The 20,806-nt window shown below is 43.4% G+C and overlaps 1 protein-coding gene across 2 annotated transcripts in view; it reads left to right on the forward strand.

Moving 5' to 3' along the window:
* The window catches only part of SMAD3 (SMAD family member 3), a 448,888-nt gene that overhangs the window by 249,175 nt on the left and 178,907 nt on the right, over positions 1-20,806 (forward strand). The gene's annotated exons all lie outside the window — the stretch shown is intronic.

A 20,806-nucleotide genomic window follows, 5' to 3' on the forward strand; every position in this document is an offset into this window, starting at 1 on the left:
TGCATAGGAATCTCTTCCTACTAAGTTCCGGCGGATATTAACCTTTCACCCACTCCATACCTCTATTGGAGTTTTTACGGGAAAAGGGTTCTGTGTGAAAAAGCACGACTGAGTTACTCTAGTGTCTTGCGTTAGATTATCGCCTTACCAAACGTTGGGCGCCATGTAGTGTAGTTCCTATTTTCCCAATAGGCTCTGCGCATTGGAATAGCATAAACAGCAGTGTAGACGTAGGACTGAGGTCCTCTAGGTCTCTACTGACTATGTTAAACTTAATTTAGGTTTGCGCCAGCTAGCTCAGAGGTCACTGGAAACTTTCTTGAATGAATAGGGAGGGATGAACTTCCCTGGCTCAGACAAGAAGGGATTCAGTGTCCGACAACCGCATAAACATGACAACTTTGCTCCCTCAGAATAAGAGTGTATCTCTAGAGTCATGTGAAAACAATAGGCAGCTATATCACTCAGTCAACCGTGCATACTTAGTTTCGCCAGAGTGCAGAGAAATAGACGGGCGTTTTCAATAAAAAGGTGTTATTTATTGAGCAGTCTTTTTTCTCATGCAAGAGAAATTAATTGCCACAATTGCAATACTTAAAGTAAAGTGCGTACAGTAAAAGTAATATTAGGAAATAATACTGTAAAAGCATTGATATGGTTTCTTAGCCATATGATACTTTAAAATGCATAAAATATATACATACATAAATACATTGACTAACGTACTCAACTGGTGCTTCTAACTAAGCCTACCCCGGTGTACCTGACCTAAGCCTAATACTTGGGAAGGGATGAGTAAGTAGCAGTTTAAGTAAGTTGGTTAAGATAGTTTTGCCAAGAATCTGCATCAAGAATTCTCTTAAGGGTTTAGTCAGCTCCGTACCTTGGTAATAGATTGTGGGAGGTCTGGTATCTCTTTCCTCAGGACTCGATCTCCCAGCCACCCGCAAGAGTTGGCTGGAAACACCGGAGCTGGATTTTCTCGGCTGGAGAAAAAGACTGCGTCTCTCTCAGTGCGTCAAACAGGGGGGGGCGGCTTCCGTGGGCTCTCGGGCAAGTAGATGGCCGCTCTGCTCCAAACCACCGTGTGTTTGCTTAAGGCAACTGTTGGTATTTTATACCTGGAAGGTGCCGGGTTTGCAGTAAGGTTGGACATAAGACGTCACTAAGAACTAACAGTTCTTTCTGGACTTCAGGAGTTCTTGTTGAAATCAAAACAGAAGCAGGGGGGATTTTCCCGAGCTGCTGGAGGCTTGGTTTGTTTAAAGAACACGTTGTGCTTTCTAGGAGTCGATGGGAGTAGCCATGCTGTGCTTTGGACTGCATGGGCTATTACTGAATATGGATCTGCTTATGCCTTTATCAGGATATTATTGATTATAACCTCACAAGGGCATAAATCTGGAATATCCAATTAGGGTCCTAGATATAAACACGACAGAGTGAGATCTAGTGGGGAGCCCTACACACTAGTTCTAACTCTGATGTGTGAGGATTTGGCTTTGCACCGATCAGGCCGAAGTCCGTGTGCAAGACTGTTTTCCCTGCAACCCCTGTATGCCAGGAGAGGACCGCTGCAGACTGTGCCAAGCACTAAGTTCTGTGTGGAGGGCGTCAAACCTACACTGCCATGTTGTGGTGATCCCGTATCCCAGAGGGTACCATCAGTGAAGAAGTTGTGTGACCAGCGTACCAAGATTCGTGAACGCCTTAGCAGTACCCTGCATTCCAGGAGGGGTTGCCATGATTTTTAGGTCTCGCCTTTTCCATTCGGAAGGAATGGGAAATGGAGAGAATTCAAGTGCTCAAAATACTCGTGAAACCATGGGCTTTTTGGTGCGGTTTTCTTCGAGTTCACGTGAATCACGTGACCAAACAAGCACGCGCATCAGCCTCCCTCCCTCCTAATTGTATTTTTTCACGGCTGCCACCACATCAAAGGGCTTCTCCCAGCGTGTGCTCTGCGGCTTCTCTTCCCCTAATTATTCATGGCTGGCCGGTGGCCGGCCGTACTTTCAGTTTCCCGGCCGCTCTTGTTCTGCTTGCCGCTTTATGATTTTAAACTTTATTGCACGACTATACAAAAACACATAACAACGTGGCATGTTCGCTTCCACTTATCCGGTTTACACACATTATGTATCAGTATCCCTTTAAGTCCCAGGATACACGTTACGCTTGCTCTGTGTTAAAACCACACCCACTGACTATACGTCACACGCCACCCCAACCTGCATGGACGGCAGTGCGACCGCCGGTTGCTTTCCACAACTGTTGGGAGCTTTCAGAACGTTTTATCAACAACGTGGCATGTTCGCTTCCACTTATCCGGTTTACACACATTATGTATCAGTATCCCTTTAAGTCCCAGGATACACGTTACGCTTGCTCCGTGTTAAAATCACACCCACTGACTATACGTCACACGCCACCCAAATCTGCATGGACGGCAGTGCGACCGCCGGTTGCTTTCCACAACTGTTGGGAGCTTTCAGAACGTTTTATCGGTCAGCACATTGCGGTGTGGACGCAGTATCAGTGTTATCTTCAAAGTATTGAAGAATGTGTGTTGAGAGTGTTTCTCGAAATGGGGCGTCTAGTCTAGTAAGGCATCTGGCTGGAGGCACCACGTGGGTATCGGTGGGTGTGGGCGCTCCCAGTTAAAGTCAATGGTGTGTGGGTTGTGGTCCGAGTGGGTACGACCCAGGTAACAGGAGTCCATGACATTGGGCAGTAATTCGCTAAACAGCATGAACCTGTCTAGTGTGACATGGAGTGTATGTGCACCTGAGTAATACGAGTAAATCCTCGTAGTGGGGTTGTGACTACGCCAGACATCATGGAGGTCCCACTGTACCGCCCAGTCTGCGAACAATCGCGATGCTCCGATTATCGGAGCATTTGCCAGTGGGGGAGATGAGAGGTCCAATTGGATGTCCAGTACACAGTTGTAGTCACCCCCAAGTAAGAGTGGAACACCTGGCCATGGCGCTAGTGCCGTCGATAGACGTGTAAAAAAGTTACCATGCTCCGTGTTAGGGGCATAAACAGAGGCCATGACTATCTGTTGTCCATCCAGTCTGCCCTGTAATATCACATATCTGCCCTCAGTATCTAGCGTGCTATGAGTGAGAGCGAAGGGGACCCCTGGGCGTATCCATATTAAGGAACCCACGCGCATATGCAGAGAATCCTGTGGCATACACTTGACCCCTCCATCTACGGTGCAGTGTGTGTGTCTCTTGTTCTATCAGGTGAGTTTCTTGCATGAAAGCCACCTGCACCCGGAGTCGTTTAAGGTAAAAGTATACCTGGTATCTGCGTAAGGGGGTATGCATACCTCGCACATTCCAGGTGCAGAATTTTACAGCAGACATTGCAATTTCGTTTCCCATCCCCTGGCCCCCGCCACCCACACCCAGCGCCCCACCCAGCTACACAACGGCTCAATTCTTCACGCCATGTCCACCACATTGCCCGCACAGTCCCATCGTCCCGCAAACACACATCAAGAGAATAACAGTCTCATAAACTTGGAAAACATAGGCAAAATTCCAAAAGGACAATAGCGGAACATGCTGTCGTCCAAACGCTCTAATGAGCACAAACAGTTCAAGGGGGTGTACACTGAGGTGATAGTATTAAATGCACCAAGTGTTCATGCGATCAGGTTGAGGGTGTATAGGCTCCCCACCATAGGCAGAGATTGTCACACTGCCTACAGGAGGGGTTGCCATGATGTCGGCAATTGCAGCTGAAGAGTCTACAGTGGGTCCAGAAGGTACCGTTGCAACCACATATGCCGAGAGCAGGCTTCCAGGACCAAATCGCCAGACTTGGGCTGTCACCCAGAACTGCAGTGAGGCTGTGACCGGTAGGATTAACGGCTTTGAAGGATTTGCCCTGACTGACCCCATCGAACAAGAGGATGCCAAGAAGACCGATGCACTCTCGCCGGACTCCTGTCTGGAGCCGAAGGACTGAATTCCCCTGCCGGAGAGAACTTGACTTACTGCATCGCTGGAAGTTGCTCCAATCACTGGGGCGAGCGGCGCACCACTCCATAGAGTGAACCTGTGCACACCTGAACGCTACAGTGTACCACAAGCAGTCTGACTTCGAGTAGAGCTGGATCTCAAGAGTGCCCGTGCTGCGGGCGCCCGTTGTAACATCGAACGTCTCTATGCTGTTGAAGCGGCTAAGACTTCTACTGGGGCGTTTGTGTTTCCAGGATATTCACTGCTGAAGGTGCTGCAGTACCATAGACACTTTTGACTGAAATTCTGAAGAGTCAAAAGGTAACTCTTGAGTCCGGCCTAATTGTTTGCATTCCCTGATGCGTTCACCAGTGAAAGAAGACTAACAATGAACACATTACATGAAGGAGGATGGAACAGGGCTTCACCTGACAATTACTAAATCCCCAACCTCAAGGGGTATTGTTTTGTTGTTTCTGAATGACTTACTTCGTTGCATGTATAGAGTTAGAATTAAAATACTATTTTTTTTATATAAAAGCAAGTACTTTGCTGGACATTGATTTATTGTTTGTACAGTTTGCATTTATAGTTATGAGTCGTGGTCACTCCTTTATATCTGCATCCCCCCCCCCCCCTGAGGGAGCCTTGACTGCTCGACCACAGCTGCCACTATGAGTTAAGTGCTGAAGGGATACTTGGCCCATTTATGCAGAATCTATAGAAGGTTGGGCACCAGGACTTCCGGGGTAAAAGGCTTCAAACCACCACGGTTGGACCCAGTAACCCCTGAATGCCCTGTGGCTCTATGAAAGGGGTTCTGACAGACCTCAATCAATGTTGTGACTTACTTGAACTCACCTAGAACTAAGCCTTCCGTAAATTTGTCAAGACCTCCCACAAGCAAGCCTAGATAGGCTACTAAAAATCCATATTTGCCCCAAATGAATTATTCCCTGCACACACATGAAGAAAAATGCATGTGCTTTCTCTGAGGCACGACCTCAAACCCCTGTATCTCTTCACAATGGTCCCGTTTTTCTTCATACCCATGTGTGCTATCTCCTGCATATGCCCCGTCGAAGAGCTTTGTAAAAATAAAATTAGCCAAACCTTGATCAAAGGTTCAAAGCCAGACTCTCCCAGGTCTTCCTCACCATCCTGCTGCCAATGAAGTCACTGCCCAGTTAAAACAAACTTCTCACCAAAATCTCGCAGAAACCTTCCATAACTACAGCAAACTTGGTGACATTAACCCCCCCACTCTTTTTAGGTCAGGCCTAGAAACCACTTCAAATATGTACATATAAACATACACGAGGGGCTGTCTGTCTGCCCTCTTCAACCATTCGTCTTTTCAAGTGTCATTCACATTTTGCTTCAGCCTGCTACCGCATTGGTAAGTGGGATCAGCCCCTTGTCCGTTCGCTGTCTTGCACGGTGAGCTAAGGCATTTTGTCTGATCACCTGCATAGTCTCTGTGCCTGGGCTACTCCTTTCTTCATATATCTATATTTTGTCAGAATGTTTGCCTTAAATAAATACATTTTTAAAATGTACACATTTGCCAAGACCAAACCTATTGAGTTTGCCAAAGCTTGTTATGTTATATATGTATGCCATGTGCTTCATGCTTGCCGAACGTTATGTATTCTATATTATATACAGAAGAAACTTGTGAATGTGCTGTGGACCTCTGTATTGCAACAGACAGTACTCAAATATTGCATTTCAATCCAATTGTATTAGAGTCTTGAAAAATAGGTTCTACAACCACGAAACATGTCTTGGCTGATACCCAACTGACCATCACACATCACTGAAATAAATAATGAAGGTCTGTTATAGAAAAATTTTTCCTTTATGGTGAGTCTTCATTTTTTAAGTCTTTTACTACTGTGCAACGTTTTGGTGCTTCATATATATAAAAGTGTTCATCGACAGGCTCCAGTTTGGTAACATATGGAATTCGAAGTGCATGCCTTTGTGTCTAGCACAGTGTCTATAAATATCTATTGTTACCTATTCTTTGGATATTATATTTTACATTTACTTTAAAGGGCTTTAGGTCAGCCTACTTCAGGCATTGGCTTCTTCTGCCGTGTAAGCTTCTGCCATTGGCTTAAAATATTGTAAATATTTTGGGTAGTTAATTACTTTAGTCTAACAGTTTTTTTTGTTTTCTTTCGGTGTGTCCTTCTACCTCTATTGGAAAGCACAAGGGATTGTTTTACATCTGAAATCATTAGGCAAGCAGCACAGTTTCTCTGGGGAGTGAATCCTATCATGTGTATCTAAAAAATAAGTGCTACAGAAAGAAACAGGTTGCTTTGTTTTCTGTAGCATCCATTTTTCAGATTACTTTGCGGTTGTTTACTCTGTGCTTTTGCCATGCCACTTGCCGATTGATTATGAACATAGCAGCCATGTTGGAACGGTATTCTACATAATCTATTATTGCTCTACCGTTACCAGATTGTGTAGGAGCAATCTATGTAGCGTACAAACAGCCAACCCATTGGCTTTAGCAGTGTTTGTTAATGAGTATGCTCAGTCTTTGACCAGCTACTCATAGATATCCTCATCTGCTCCCTCGCTTAAAGCTCATTGCTGGTGGCCTTCAGACAAGACACCTTCACATCGGTCTTCAAAAAAACATTTGTTTGACCCTACCTCTGGTGCCGGCTATAGACTCATTACATATCTATCTAGTACTCCATTATCTTAGATCAAAGAGTCAATCAACTGCAAAAAATACATTTACGACATCCTCTTTCCCTGCTAACCTGAATTGCAGCCAAAATGCCTAACACAAATGTGACTATGGAGGGATTTCCTTGCCATGGCTGATGAAACACCCTATCGATGACTTTTCCTGACTGAAACATGTGTCACCCAACATCCTACTCAAAAGGATACATACCTTTACAAACGCCACCATCTTAAGCCATGGACTATTTTCATTGTCCTGCAATGACAGCTAATAACATGTCAATGCAGACCACATCAACCCAGTACTGACCGAGCTCCTGCTGGTCCTTGATTACCATCTTTGTCTGGCCTTAAATGCTTTAGAGAAAACACCTGCATCTACCCTCATGCGAAAAATAGCTAAGTCTACTCTGTACTCCTGCCTGACCCCTTAAGTCGACCAACAACAACACACTACGGACTCAGTTGAACAATCTGCCTTTCCACTCTGCATCAGGGCAGCTCTATAACCCTTCTTTTTCCAAAATCTGACCGGCTTTGATGATCATCCAAGGATCATCATCCTTACCATGAATGAAAATTAGAGTAAAAAACCTACTTTAAATCCTTGTTTTTACATGACCATGATGACTTGATTGCCTCTTAGTTGTGTCTAAGCTTTGTCTTAAGATGGTTTGGGTCCTTGTATGTGAAATGGCATGACAAAATGCACCTAGAGTTATGTGTCCTAATCTTACCATGGTGTGCCTTCAAGTACGTCTGTATTTCACTTTGGTACAAATTATAAATTGAAGCGTCAGGATATATCGCAAGCCTGGATTTCAAGAATGGAAAATGTGTTTTGCAGTGAGAATTAACCTCAGAGCAGTTTTCAAAATAAGGCTCTGTTAATAGACATGACTTTGTGTGTTTTTTGGAGTTTCTAATGTGTTTCAAATATTAGTCTGTGTTGCCTGACAATTCTTTCTTGAAGTATTATTACTATTAACTGGTATTAGGTGCTGAGTGCTATCTGGATCGGAATCACAGTTTTAAATTAAATACTCTGTTTCATGTGCGCTCTGTGGGCAGGTTTTTTTAAATGTATTTTTGAAAGCGTAGTCGCGTTCTTGCTTTAGTGTCTTCTATCTTCCAAGTGTTATTGTATCATAATGTAGCTTGGCTCCTGGAGCTCATTCCCAGCTCGATTCAGTAAATTATCTAGTTGGCCAATGAACAGTGGTCGTGCCTAGACATTGAATCTCACCACCTGTCATACACTAGATGCTGCTGTTTTAGTTTAATGTTTGAACATTTTGAATGGCATATGTTCTCGATAATAATACAGCCGCCTCTCTCCACAGCTCTTAGGGGGGTTTGTTTTTATAAAGCCAGTCTTTCAGCCCAGCCTCTGACTTCATACTTCAAAACTAAGCCAGATGGTCACCCTTTTATGACTTTTACACCTTAAGAAATGGTAGAGCGGATATGTCGAACAGTGCTCAGGATTGATATCAAAATAAGATAGTTATATACAGTTAATGTAAATGGAATTCATTTACATGCTCATTGGTTATTCAGAAAAACGGACGAGGACCCAGCCTTTCTAGATCTAAATTTGGAATGTCTGCCACAGAGTGACAGATGCACTTCACCAGGGCTATTGTGGACATCTTGTACTCTGTCCATCCTCTAGTATCTCTCCCCAGGCTCTGAATTAGCCACCAGAAACGTGTGAGCCATTATAAACCCTCCCAACAAATTAATAAATATGTGAAGAGGTCGTTCTGTTCCATGATTCAACTGACACAGCAAATGATGTGTATGATAACGCAGTCTCCTGGTCCTGGCTCTGCATGGTCTTCTGCTACAAAATCGCCAGTGGAGTAAGTGAAACGAACATTGTCAAAGCAAATAGGTCTTGCATTTGGGACCTATTGGCTTTAGCTATCGCCAATGCTGCACAGCAGGGCTAAAGAATTTAAAAACCTTTAGTGTGGCCACAAGTGTCATTTTCTAGGTTCATGCACCATGTTTCTTGCACCTACAAAAGGATGCAGCCACTATCATTTATATTTTTAGTTAATGATTCAAGCAGCCGTGAAGTCGGCATGCAGGTCCTTCAGGATGAATATGACTTTTTGCTGGGAACCCTCTCAGACAGAATGCACTGTCCCAGTTCTTTCCAATGGCCAAGGGCATGTTTAAGTTAGCCCTGACAACTTTTAGGACTTGGTCTAAGCCACGGTGGTCATGCCACAGGTAGAGAAAAGCTTAATTCCTCTTCCATTAACCCTCTTTACTTTAGAGGACAGGTCTCCCCTGACTCCTTGGTGGTTCATCTTTTGAGTCTCCGGTAGCTTTCATACCCTCACCCCCAAAGTTTCTCTTGTGTTCAATTTTTTTTTGTTTTCGGTCAAACGCCCAGTTAAGTTCGCAAAGGTGTTTGGGTGAAGGGAATAGAGGTCCCCTTTTTCTCTAAAATTCATCCTATAAGGGCCTGTTCTTCAGCTACTCTGGTTTCTGCCTGTCATCGCCGATTCTGCACTATTTCTAGAGCCAGCTTGCTTTAGACAGTGGATTCACACATACACATGGCCCTGTTCACCAGACTCCTACCATTCCTATCTATCCAACCAACTTACTTTTTCCTTGTTGTTTCTTGTCCAGCTGGCATTTGTGCGCACCCTTTTTGAGAAAATATTGATCGCCACAGCACAGTGCAGGCCATGCCAAACAAGTAAGCAAATATTCTCTAATCACAGTTTAGCCAATTCCCCAAGTTCAGTGCTGGGGAGTACCTCATCCCAGTCACCCCCTGCAGAAGCTTCTTCCTTTCCTCTGGCACCTGGGGTTGTCGTGTGAGGTCCGATCCAGCGCTCCTGTGTTCTTTACACAGCGATTTATTTTTTCTTCCAGCATGCAATGTACCATTTGTAAAATCATGCACAGCATATCGGGAGGCCGAAAGGCTAACATAAGTCTAATTTGCAAGTCTGACATGCGAACAGCCAAGCAAAATAACAAGTGACTGTTGTCAATTCAACAGGCCACAGCTTCACCTCAAATTCTAGTTGGAGCACCTATTGCTATTTTTATTCAATTTGCACAGGTTTTTATACACTTCATTCCCCATAGAAGCCAGCGGAAACATGAACCTGTGATAGAAACTGTTATTTCAATGAAACTATGCAATAAGCAGGAGGCTGGGTCTTTTTTTTACAGGATGCATGCGAGAAGTCATAAAATCACAGACAAAGATACATTGATAGGCTAGTTGTGAATGAAAAGATAATTTCCAACACAAATATTTGTCGCGCATAGGACACCGCAGATACTGCTACTTGCAGTGTCGATACCAGCATCCTGCTCTTCAGCCATGTATGGTGTCAAGTCCCTGGTTTAAACAGCATCTTCTTAATGTCCAATTTAGTGGGAATATCTCTTTAGGCCCCAAGTGGAAGAGATGTTGGGGAAAATCAAGAAGGATACTAAGATTGGGAAGTCCATAAGTGCCCTGCAGTTTGCTACACCCATGGACTCATTTCACAGACCGCATTCCAGGGGTGGGACCAAGATCACACACTTCAGCCATGCACACCCCTATCAGACCTTTTAGGAGATCCAGGCAGGCAGGGAATACTCAAGGGCGATTTCAAATGTTGTAACAGCAGGGGTAGAGGCAATTCTGGCAATCGAGTCTCTGCTCCCAAGCAGTGATTTACCCATGCTCCCCTCCATTCCCATCACTTGCCAAAAGAAAGATAAAAGGATATTGACGCTTGATGGGAGGAAATCATCGCTGATCAGTGGGTATTAGTATTAGTTTTCAGGCCTGCTGCTTGGAATTACAAGCCACCATGCCCAACATACCACCTTCCCACCCTCAGCCAAGACCATCACACTCTCTTGCAGGTAGTGGTCCATGCGCTCGTTCAAAAGGATTTGAAGGAGCCAGTGCCCCCACACCAATGGGGCAAAGTCATCTATTCACAGTACGTAATCATCCCAAAGAAAGGTTGCCTTTAGACCTGAGGCTACTCAATCAGTACTTTCTGTCTGAGCACATTCACATGACAATTCAGCGGGACATCATCCCACTGCTCCATTAGGGAGACTTCATGACAGCATTTGAACTCAAGGATGCCTACTTGCTTATACCTTTTCACCCTGCTCATCACCAGTAACTGTGATTTGTGGTAAGTGGACAACATTACCAATTTACAGTACTACCCTTCAGGGTAACTACAACTCAAAGGATTTTTACCAAGTGTCTAGAGGTGGTGGACACAGAGTGGGCATATGCGTCTTTCCATATCTCGACAACTAACTGATCAAAAGCAGAAGCAGGCTGCAGTGTCTAGCACACTCTCGGATAATTCTAACCCAGCTCCACAGATTAGGGTTTACTTTAAATACAAAGAGGGCTCACCTTCTGTTCCAATAGATCCAGCCCTTCTTGGGCTCCATCGTAAACGCTATCACTGTGAAACCATACCTAAAGCAGCAGAGGATGAAGACAGTTCAGTAGCTGCTGCCTTTTTTCAGTTCGGTTGTCAATTAACTGTAAGAACTCTGATGAAGCTCTCGGATATGATAGCATCTTGAATAGCAATAGTGCCTCACACCAGGTTAGACATGCATCCGCTCCAACAGTGCCTTGCGAAAAAATTGCGGCAAGCGCAGGGCCAATGGGAAGACCTAGTTTTGACAAAAGGCTCTCCTGCGAACAGTATCAACCTTTTGTTAGTTAGGTCTTTCTCAGACTGTCTTCTACAGGTGACCATCACCACCAATGCATGGATTGGTGTCAGTACAACGCGTTCTTTTACGTCGCATTCCGAACAACGCAGACTTTACAACGCAGGATCCATTACATCGGATGCCATTACAACGCATGGCATTACATAGCAGATGCTATTACAACGCATGGCATTACATCGTAGGTATAGGTAAGTATACCTTTTTTTAAAAATGTTATTAAGTTAATTTAAATAATTTTATTTAAACAATTTAATTAAAATACATTTTAAAATAGTCATTAATTTAATTTAATAAAATAATATCTATTTAATAAATGTAATTTTAATAAAAAATGTAATTAATTTAAATAAATTAAAATAATGAAATTAGTTTAATGTACATATTTTTAAAATTGAAATTAAATTAATATTAATAATTTATTTAATTTAATTAATGTAATTTAAAAATGTAATTAATGTAAAATAATTAATTTAATTTATTAAATATATTTTAATTAATTTAAAAATGGTAAATATAATTTAATTATCCCTAAACACAAACCTACCCCTGAACCCTAAAACACCCCTGTACCCCAAAACCCAAACCCTGCCCTAAAACCACCCCTGTACCCCAAAACCCAAACCCTGCCCTAAAACCTAAAAACACCCCTGTACCCCAAAACCCAAACCCTGCCCTAAAACCTAAAAACACCCCTGTACCCCAAAACCCAAACCCTGCCCTAAAACCTAAAAACACCCCTGTACCCCAAAACCCAAACCCTGCCCTAAAACCTAAAAACACCCCTGTACCCCAAAACCCAAACTCTGCCCAAAAACCTAAAAACACCCCTGTACCCCAAAACCCAAACTGCCCTAAAACCTAAAAACACCCCTGTACCCCAAAACCCTGCCCTAAAACCTAAAAACACCCCTGTACCCCAAAACCCAAACCATGCCCTAAAACCTAAAAACACCCCTGTACCCCAAAACCCAAACTCTGCCCTAAAACCTAAAAACACCCCTGTACCCCATAACCCAAACCCTGCCCTAAAACCTAAAAACACCCCTGTACCCCAAAACCCAAACCCTGCCCTAAAACCTAAAAACACCCCTGTACCCCAAAACCCAAACCCTGCCCTAAATCCTAAAAATACCCAAACACCCCAAAACTTATACCTCAGTACCCCAAAACATATACTCCTATTCTCATACTTATTAAAAAAATTACTTAAATTAATATATTTAATTTATAATATTTAAAAACATAAATAAATATTTTTTTTATAATTAATAATAATTAAATCAATTATATAATATTAAATAAAAAAATTTTAAAATTATATACTTACCAATACTTACGATGTAATGGTATGCGTTGTAATAGCATCTGCTATGTAATGCCATGCGTTGTAATGGCATCCGATGTAATGGATCCAGCGTTGTAAAATCTGCGTTGTAACGGAATGCGACGTAAAAGTTGCGTTGTAAGTGTTACACACCCCAATGCATTGCTCATTGGGTGGGGCACACATCTTGGCTGCATGACTGTCCTATGCACATGGACCACCCCTTCACAAGGGGAGGCTCTTCAAATACCACCTTTGGAACAGTCCATACCTGAAACTTATAGGTCCTTTCCTGGAATGTGGCCATGCTTGTAGCTATAGCTTTGTTTAGGCTCATCAGTGAGTTAAAGCTTACTGTTCAAGAACCAGTCATTTAGTTACACAAGGACAAAGTCTTTAAAACCAATCAGAGTTCTTACCTAAGATGGTGTCATATTTTCATGTTATCCAGACTATTGAGCTGTTCGTTTTCCTTCTACAGCCCAGTTATTTAACAGGAAGAAAACTACATACCCTAGATTTAAGACGGATGCTCATGTATTATATTGACCCGGCTAAGGGCCTGATTTAAAACTTGGTGGACAGGTACTCCGTCACAAACCTGAGAGCTATCCCATCCACCTTATTACAGGTGCTATTTTCTGAATGCCCATGCAGTAAGGTGGATGGTATAACATTCATGATTGTGACTGAATTTCGAAGTGCTAAATTCTAAATCCGGCCCCAAGTCTTTCCACAAGACTAACCCACTTTTGTTTGCTTATGCTGTAAGGAGCACCCTATTTCCAAAGTATATAAAAAGGAGTCACCAAAGCTTTGTTAGGTCACATCCTATTAGCTGATATTTGCAAAGCAGCTACCTGGTCATCTTCCCACACATGCACAAAGCATTACTGTTGGACATACTACCTGGACAACAAGCTATGGTTGGCCAGACTGTATTAAGGACCTTGCTTCAAACATCTGCATCATTTGCCCACTATGATTCAGAAAAGGGGGGTGGTGATGAACAGAGTGTCTGAATTAAGCAGACCACTCTTACCCAGTCCAAAGATCAGGGCTTGATCCATCACCGTTTTTTAGCTCACTGCACCATCCCAGCTCAGAACTTGGCTATATGCAAATTAGTCTGACCCTGGCCCAGTGCATCATGGGAACAGGGCAGACCAAACTACCAAGCCAATTCTTATACTGGGAAGGAAACAAGCTACCGGGGACCGGTTTCTGGCATTTCAGCCGCCTTCGGCCCGGCTTGCTTGAATCCTGATGGTGCAATGAGCTAGGGACTCACATCTGAGTATACCCTTCCACGCTTATGGTGGACAAAAATGATTCAGAAAAGGGGGGTGGTGATGAACAGAGTGTCTGAATTAAGCAGACCACTCTTACCCAGTCCAAAGATCAGGGCTTGATCCATCACCGTTTTTTAGCTCACTGCACCATCCCAGCTCAGAACTTGGCTATATGCAAATTAGTCTGACCCAGGCCCAGTGCATCATGGGAACAGGGCAGACCAAACTACTGACATTTCGAAGTAAAATAGACATTGTGGTGAAGGGACACTTACTCTACTTCTATTATGTCGGCGAGAAGAGCAGCATGGCACCGACCTGGTAGTTGTCAATTTGTTCAATGTTGACCCAGCTCTTCTTGCACCTTGTGGAAAAGACTTTCTATTTATGCCTCCACAAAATAACTTCCTTGCCGAGCTCCTTTGTCTGGTCCTTTCCTCCTCTACCCTTCACCTACCCCCCATCCATTAACTCTGCTCTCGCCTCTAGCCTGAGCAGTGGTTAATGTGTAAAAAAATAAAATAATAAATAAGCATCAGGCCTCTTGTAAGGAGGAAGCTTGCACTAGTCCAGTCCTCCTTTTAGCGTTGCCTAAAACAGAACCAACTACGAATCACGAAAGTGGGGAGAGTGTGGCATAATGGCCAGAGCTGCCGACTTCAGAGCTGGGGAACCAGGTTCGAGTCTCCATGTTGTCTCAACATCCTGTGATTCTGGGCAAATCACTTACTCTTCCAGTAAATTAATGTGTCCTTAACTGGTGCTCAGGAAAAGCTGCAGAGTTGATGATTAAGTGGCGGTGCTGAGCACCGGAAACCACCGGCCCAAATTAAGCACTGAGCCTGAGGCATTTCAGTTAAATCAATACAAGCAAATAGGTGTCATTTTCTGTCCTGCACAGCTCCTAATTGACCCCTTCTGAATGCTGGCTCCAACCAGCAGATTGTGTTGATTGAATCTAATGGATACTGAAGCCGTGGTCTGCTTTGGGGAAAGCAGAGCCATTGCCAACAATATCCATTCTAAAATTCAGGTCTTCAGCCAGGAACATTGCAGTGAAAGATAGACTAACACTTTATACTTTCAGGCTTGCCGCTAAGTCCCAGGCTAGCTTTACTAATTTCTGTGCACATACAAAATCTGGGGGTAACCTTTAACTCTGGTCAAACGGTCTTCACTCTGTGCTGTATGGTATTAAAGTAGCCACCGAGTAACTCTCATCAGAAGCCTAGATGTGGCTCAGTTGGATTACTGCACCATAATCTACCCATTTTGCTCTGGATGATGAACTACACGGAGTACAAAATCAGACACCTACACTGAGCCTGTACCTAAAAAAGCCTGTGTACATCAGATATGGCTTACTAGCACTCTGTTGGCACCTGGGAAAGCCCACATTAAATCCAAAGTCTTCTGTACCGAGCCGTAGGTGATCTTTGAACATGCCCACGATGCCTGTGGGAGCTGGCCCCTCGATGCCCCTGGAAGCTCCATTCAAGAAGCATTCGTTAATTAGCTATTAATTTGAAGTGCGATAAGCATACGGGAAGGTATTCTCATAAACCGAGTCTGAGTCATTTGAATACTTTCAACCTGTTCTTGAATAAAAGCAGAGCAGATTATTTTTGCAAAAACCTTAAAATCACTTTGTTTAAAGAAAATGTATTGACTTTGCATGTCGTCTGGTTCACCGGATAATCCATAGTAGGGACTCATCCATTTATTCTGGCTAAGGGCACATCATATCGCTCTTACTCTCCACTCCACTGACTGGTCGAAAAAACAGTCTTAAATTGAGTCTGCTTCCATATGCTTTGTGGACAATGGAAGGAGTCATATAAAATCCTGAGATTTGAAACTCAATCAAATCAAGGTGCAATTTCCATGGTCAACACTCGATGGCAGGAGTATGCAAAGCATGTGAATCTACAGCACTACACACTACGTATAGGCTTTTATAGGGTAAGTAAAAATGTTCTTCCTGTTTGGGAAGATATTGGGAGTATCATGTAGTAATTCCTCTGGACACTGACTGGCTGCTCAGTCCCAGCCCACTACCCGCCACCTCCTCCCCTCCCCAAACACACCTTGATGCAGCCGACATAATTCCCAAGGGGTTTGCTGTCGCACTGGACTGCTTTACCTTTGTGAATCAGTTAGCATTCCAACTCGGTGATCTTTAACTGATCAATTGCAGATGCAGTGGAGAAGTGTGGCTCAGGGGTTAGAGGCGGCAGACCTGGAAGCTGAGATCGGCCCTGCACCAGGGTTCAATTCCCAGCCTCGACGGGGCTTGGGCTCAATAATTCCACGGACTCGATAATTCTCGCTCTGGTGCCTACTCGACTCACGGGTTCACACTCTGCGACTCTGGGCAATAGCTTGCTTAATCTCCACAACGGCCCCTCGCGGCGGGATGCCTGGCTTTCACCTTGTGGATACCCTGCCGGGGTTATCTCACAGGGGAATACCAGGACGGGTTCCCTAAGCAAGCGCTTAGATGCCTGCGATGTGGGTAATTTGCGCTATATAAATACATGTACATTTACATTTATTTACATTTACATAATGGCCTGTCGTCATTTTTGGTTTTGCAATGTTGGTTAATTCAAAATGAAAACATATGTAATTAAAACCGAGAAATACTAATGCAGATTTTAACTTTTTATTGGGAGAGGAAAGTCAGCTTAAAGAATCCTGGTATACTTTAGCCCACAAATAGTTAATCATGAATGATTCCGGATTTAGAAATGTCTGCAGAGATTGGTTTGTAAAGCAACAAAGTGTTGTGTTGTATTTATGTGTGTGCTAAAAATTCTTCGTCATGATGTAGCCTTCTCCTTTCACACACTTCTGTACCCCAGTGCCTGTGATCATAGATCACAGTTACAAACTTCCTTTATTTGGCGGTCGACAAAAGGAAACTAAAACAGATCTCAGTTTTACTCGAATTGGCAGCATTGTGTCGGAAGATGTAGTCCGATATTCAATTGTCAGCCTTTCTTTGAAAACACAGCAAATCCTGCTGGAAGAAACACTTCATTGGCTTCTTTACTTGCTCATTCCTTATTGGCACTCTTTCAAGCGTATCTGGGGGTGCTAAAGCGCCCCCTTTTCCTCCTAGTTTTAGTGCCACCGCATCTCTCTGCTGTAATCCAGTGTGTGTGTTTCTGTTGTCTCTGAAGCAGAAGTGCCCTTCGAGATAATGTGAGTGCTTTTATTTTGTAGTACAGTTCTTTCTATTGCAAGAACAGCTTCACACTTGCCTCCACTCAAGCTGCTGAATCGGTATCATGAAGTTGCGGAGTTTGCACCACATATCTTTCTGCTCAATCCTTTCAAGGCAATTAGGAAAGGGTCGGATCCTTCATTCAGCATGACCGCAGTGCAGGTGACTGAATCTGTAGCTCCTGTTAAAATCTGCCATTGCAGAGCTCTGTTCATCCATAGCATTGCTGCATAGAACTTCCACATTGCCATTGTCCAGGAAAGAAACCGCATCTAAGAGCATTAATTTTGGTTTATGATTGTCTAGTATATCTGTTTAAGGCATTCCTTGAGTTACAATAATCAAGCTCCGAACCCAGCTCTGCTATTCTTATTTTAGCAGAATTCGGTTAAACTATCCTGGTTACCTACAACCTGTAAGTGCCATTTCTATGCAACATAGCTGGCTGCAATAATAACGAGAGAGCTGGATCTGATAGTCGATGAAGAAAAGCAAATCATGACATATTGTAATCCCTTGGCAGCCTCAGGGTGGTTTTACTTAGTGTTAACTCACTTTGGACCGACCCTGGTGGTTACGTTTACCAGAGGGAAAAAGTCTGACTCATTGTGCAATTACCTTTTTAAGAGAGAGGGGCTTACCCTAGATAAACTAAGACTGGCTGGCCCCAATTTGTTGCACATCATCCCATGCAGGTGACAGCAGTCCATAAATCCGTCTTCTAGGAATGTATCTCATGTCACCGAATTCCAACAAAGCACCAGCTCACATCCCCATCGGTGGTGTAATGCCAGTTTACCTTACTAATAAGGTATCCTGATGAGGTCAAGTACTGTCCGATTGCAAAAGAAGTATTGTCCACTTACCAAGAACTTTCATTGGGCTTAACGCCCACCAATTCCTTACCATTTGTTGGATTTGTTATCACATTCATTTGCTTGTTTCTTGTTCTATAGCTTGTGTAGTCCATCTTGTGTTTGTCCCTCCCCTGGACCAATGCCGCTTTTCTTATGTCGTTTCACTGCTCACTTTTAGAGAACAATTTTGTTTCTTTTTTTCTTAAGCACTCCATGAGAGTGCATGTCTCTTCCAGCTGTCTCCCTCATGTGCTTCTTCCCCTCACGCTGCGTGTTGCGCTTGCCCATGTGCCTCTCCCCCTTACTGTTCTCTCTCTTAAGTGGGTCTCCACCCACCCTCGTTGTTGCCACCTTTCTCATGTGATGCTATTCCCTTCCTCCACCTTTCCCGCTACCCCTTCCTTCTTACTTCAGCTCTAATCAGTAAATAAAGTAAAGCACATGTGCTGAGCTCTTAAACCGTGAAACATATGCATGCCTACAAAATGAGATGGGCCATGTCATTGCACCTTTTTCCCCTTTTGTTCATGCTGCATTCCATCACCATTTATGCTTATGCTGTACAGCATGCGCAAAAAGCATGGACAGATCCAAAAAGTCTCAAAGGCGAAATCTGTTGGATTTATCAATGCTTGTTTTCTGTCTGGTTAGTTGTTACAGTTAGCAGCTGTTTGAGCCCTAGAAGAGAGGCGAGTTTTTCCTTCCAACTCACGGATTAATGCAAATGATTTCGTTACATAAATGCAGCCAGCAGCATGCCTCCCAAAAAGCTTCCAACTTTCTGCCCACCATAGTTGTCTTAATCCGGGATAGAAAACTCATGTATCCCAGGTACCCTCCTCCATAATTTGTGAAATAAATGGTGCCAGTGCCGAAGCTCTGCTCAGACGTCGCCGCCCAGTGCAATTAAACATCGGCATGGTGAATACCAAGGCTGGTGGTCTTTCATCCACAATCAGATAGTCCCAGCCACTTCCCCCTTTTCTGCTCGTTGCTGCGGTTTTGCATTCATTCTCTTTCTCCGTCGTTCTAAACTGTGTTATATGAGTAAATAAGTGCCGGTGCCTCCCACCGACACCCACCGCCTCAAATTAAGCACTGGCTACATTTCTCTGGTGGAGTCAGAGAATGTAGAGTATTTCGCTGCTGAGGAATTTACGAAATATGCATCTTGTCATCTCTTGCGAGGGTCTTGGGAGCAGACATGTTTTGTTATTTTTTTGTAAAGCTCTTTAATGCTGTAGATCAGGCGATTACAAGACATTTAAATGCTAAAGGGAGAAAGGTGAACAAATGAAGTACGTGTAGAGTTTACGCAATTTCATGCACCGAGTATTAAAAAAGCCTGTCATCTGTAAAGTTGTGTTGATGTCTTGAGGTGATGTCTGCCAGTGCAGAGTACCTGAAGTTGAACCCAGTCTTGCACGTTTAGAATGGAATGATTCAAATGCTCATATAACATTTTCCCCTCTTTAGAACATTGTCTCGGGATGCAGATTTTAGAATTTTAAACTCCAGTACCTTCATTCTGCCTTCTATTTACCCTTGTATATGCATTGGAGGTATGGGAGCTGTAGTGTTGCATATGAGCTCATGGAATACTTAGCTAAGTGCAAGGGGCTGAGTATTGTTAAATACTTACATAGGACTGCATGATACCATTTAACCTAGAATATGCAATCAACCAAGAGAAATTAGCAGGTATGTAGTGTTGCAGGCAATAGTGTATGAGGGTCACCTTGCACCACACAGGGCAACATTGACTGTTGCCCTTTCTGCAGCAAGTGATTTCTTCGAGGAATCAACGACTTGATTCCGAGAGGCGCTCACAGCCACATGGTAATAGAAGATGAATGGTCTCCAGGTATTTTACATGCCAATTGTCGACATTTGTGTGTCAGTGGCTCCTGTTTCTCGAGACTCATTCAGAATTCAGACTTGTCATGCGAAATAAATGTAATGTCCACAAAACTCCTTTATTCCGTGTCCCGATGACTTAAGGAAGGGTGTCGGCTGGTGGCCTTTTCTCTCTCCTCTTTTCTGCTAGTTATATTAATGTATCCGTCAGTTCTAAATTGAAGTGATTGATCTTGTGTTCATTCTGTGTGCAATCATTTGAACGGTGCTTTAGAGAACACTGCACATAAACCTGCTCAAACTGTTACTTATCCTTCTAGCTGGAGCACATTACTTTCATTTCTGAAGTGCAGTACATTTAAAATGGAGTAGGGTGCTCCGATACTTGTTACCCACAAACATAATGTCTGATTTTGTACCAGACTCCGGGAATGTTTTGTTTTAATACAGATGCACATAAAAGTGGCTATCATGGGGGAAGCAGTCTGAGACGTTCTAGACGAGCTGCTTTGGATTTGCAGTTCTGGCATACTGGATTTCCTTGCTCTTTCACAACATTGACCATTCAACTTGGATGGGTATAAAGGGTGCAGTAGTGAACTTATGTGGTCAACACTGGGCACAGAGACTCCTACATGTCTGAAGAACCTCAAGTCTCCTCTTCTTTTCCATATTAAACTCCCTGAGCTACCAGGAATGGTTATATCATGCTGTGCACAAGAGAAATAATAGGATTTTGTGGTCTGGCCTGGATTGACTTGCATGCATAAAATTAGCTGTATGAAGTTTTTGTGATGTAAAATATTTGAGAATCT

Source organism: Lissotriton vulgaris, chromosome 2_1 (genome assembly GCF_964263255.1).
Source record: "Lissotriton vulgaris chromosome 2_1, aLisVul1.2, whole genome shotgun sequence".
Taxonomy (NCBI): domain Eukaryota; kingdom Metazoa; phylum Chordata; class Amphibia; order Caudata; family Salamandridae; genus Lissotriton; species Lissotriton vulgaris.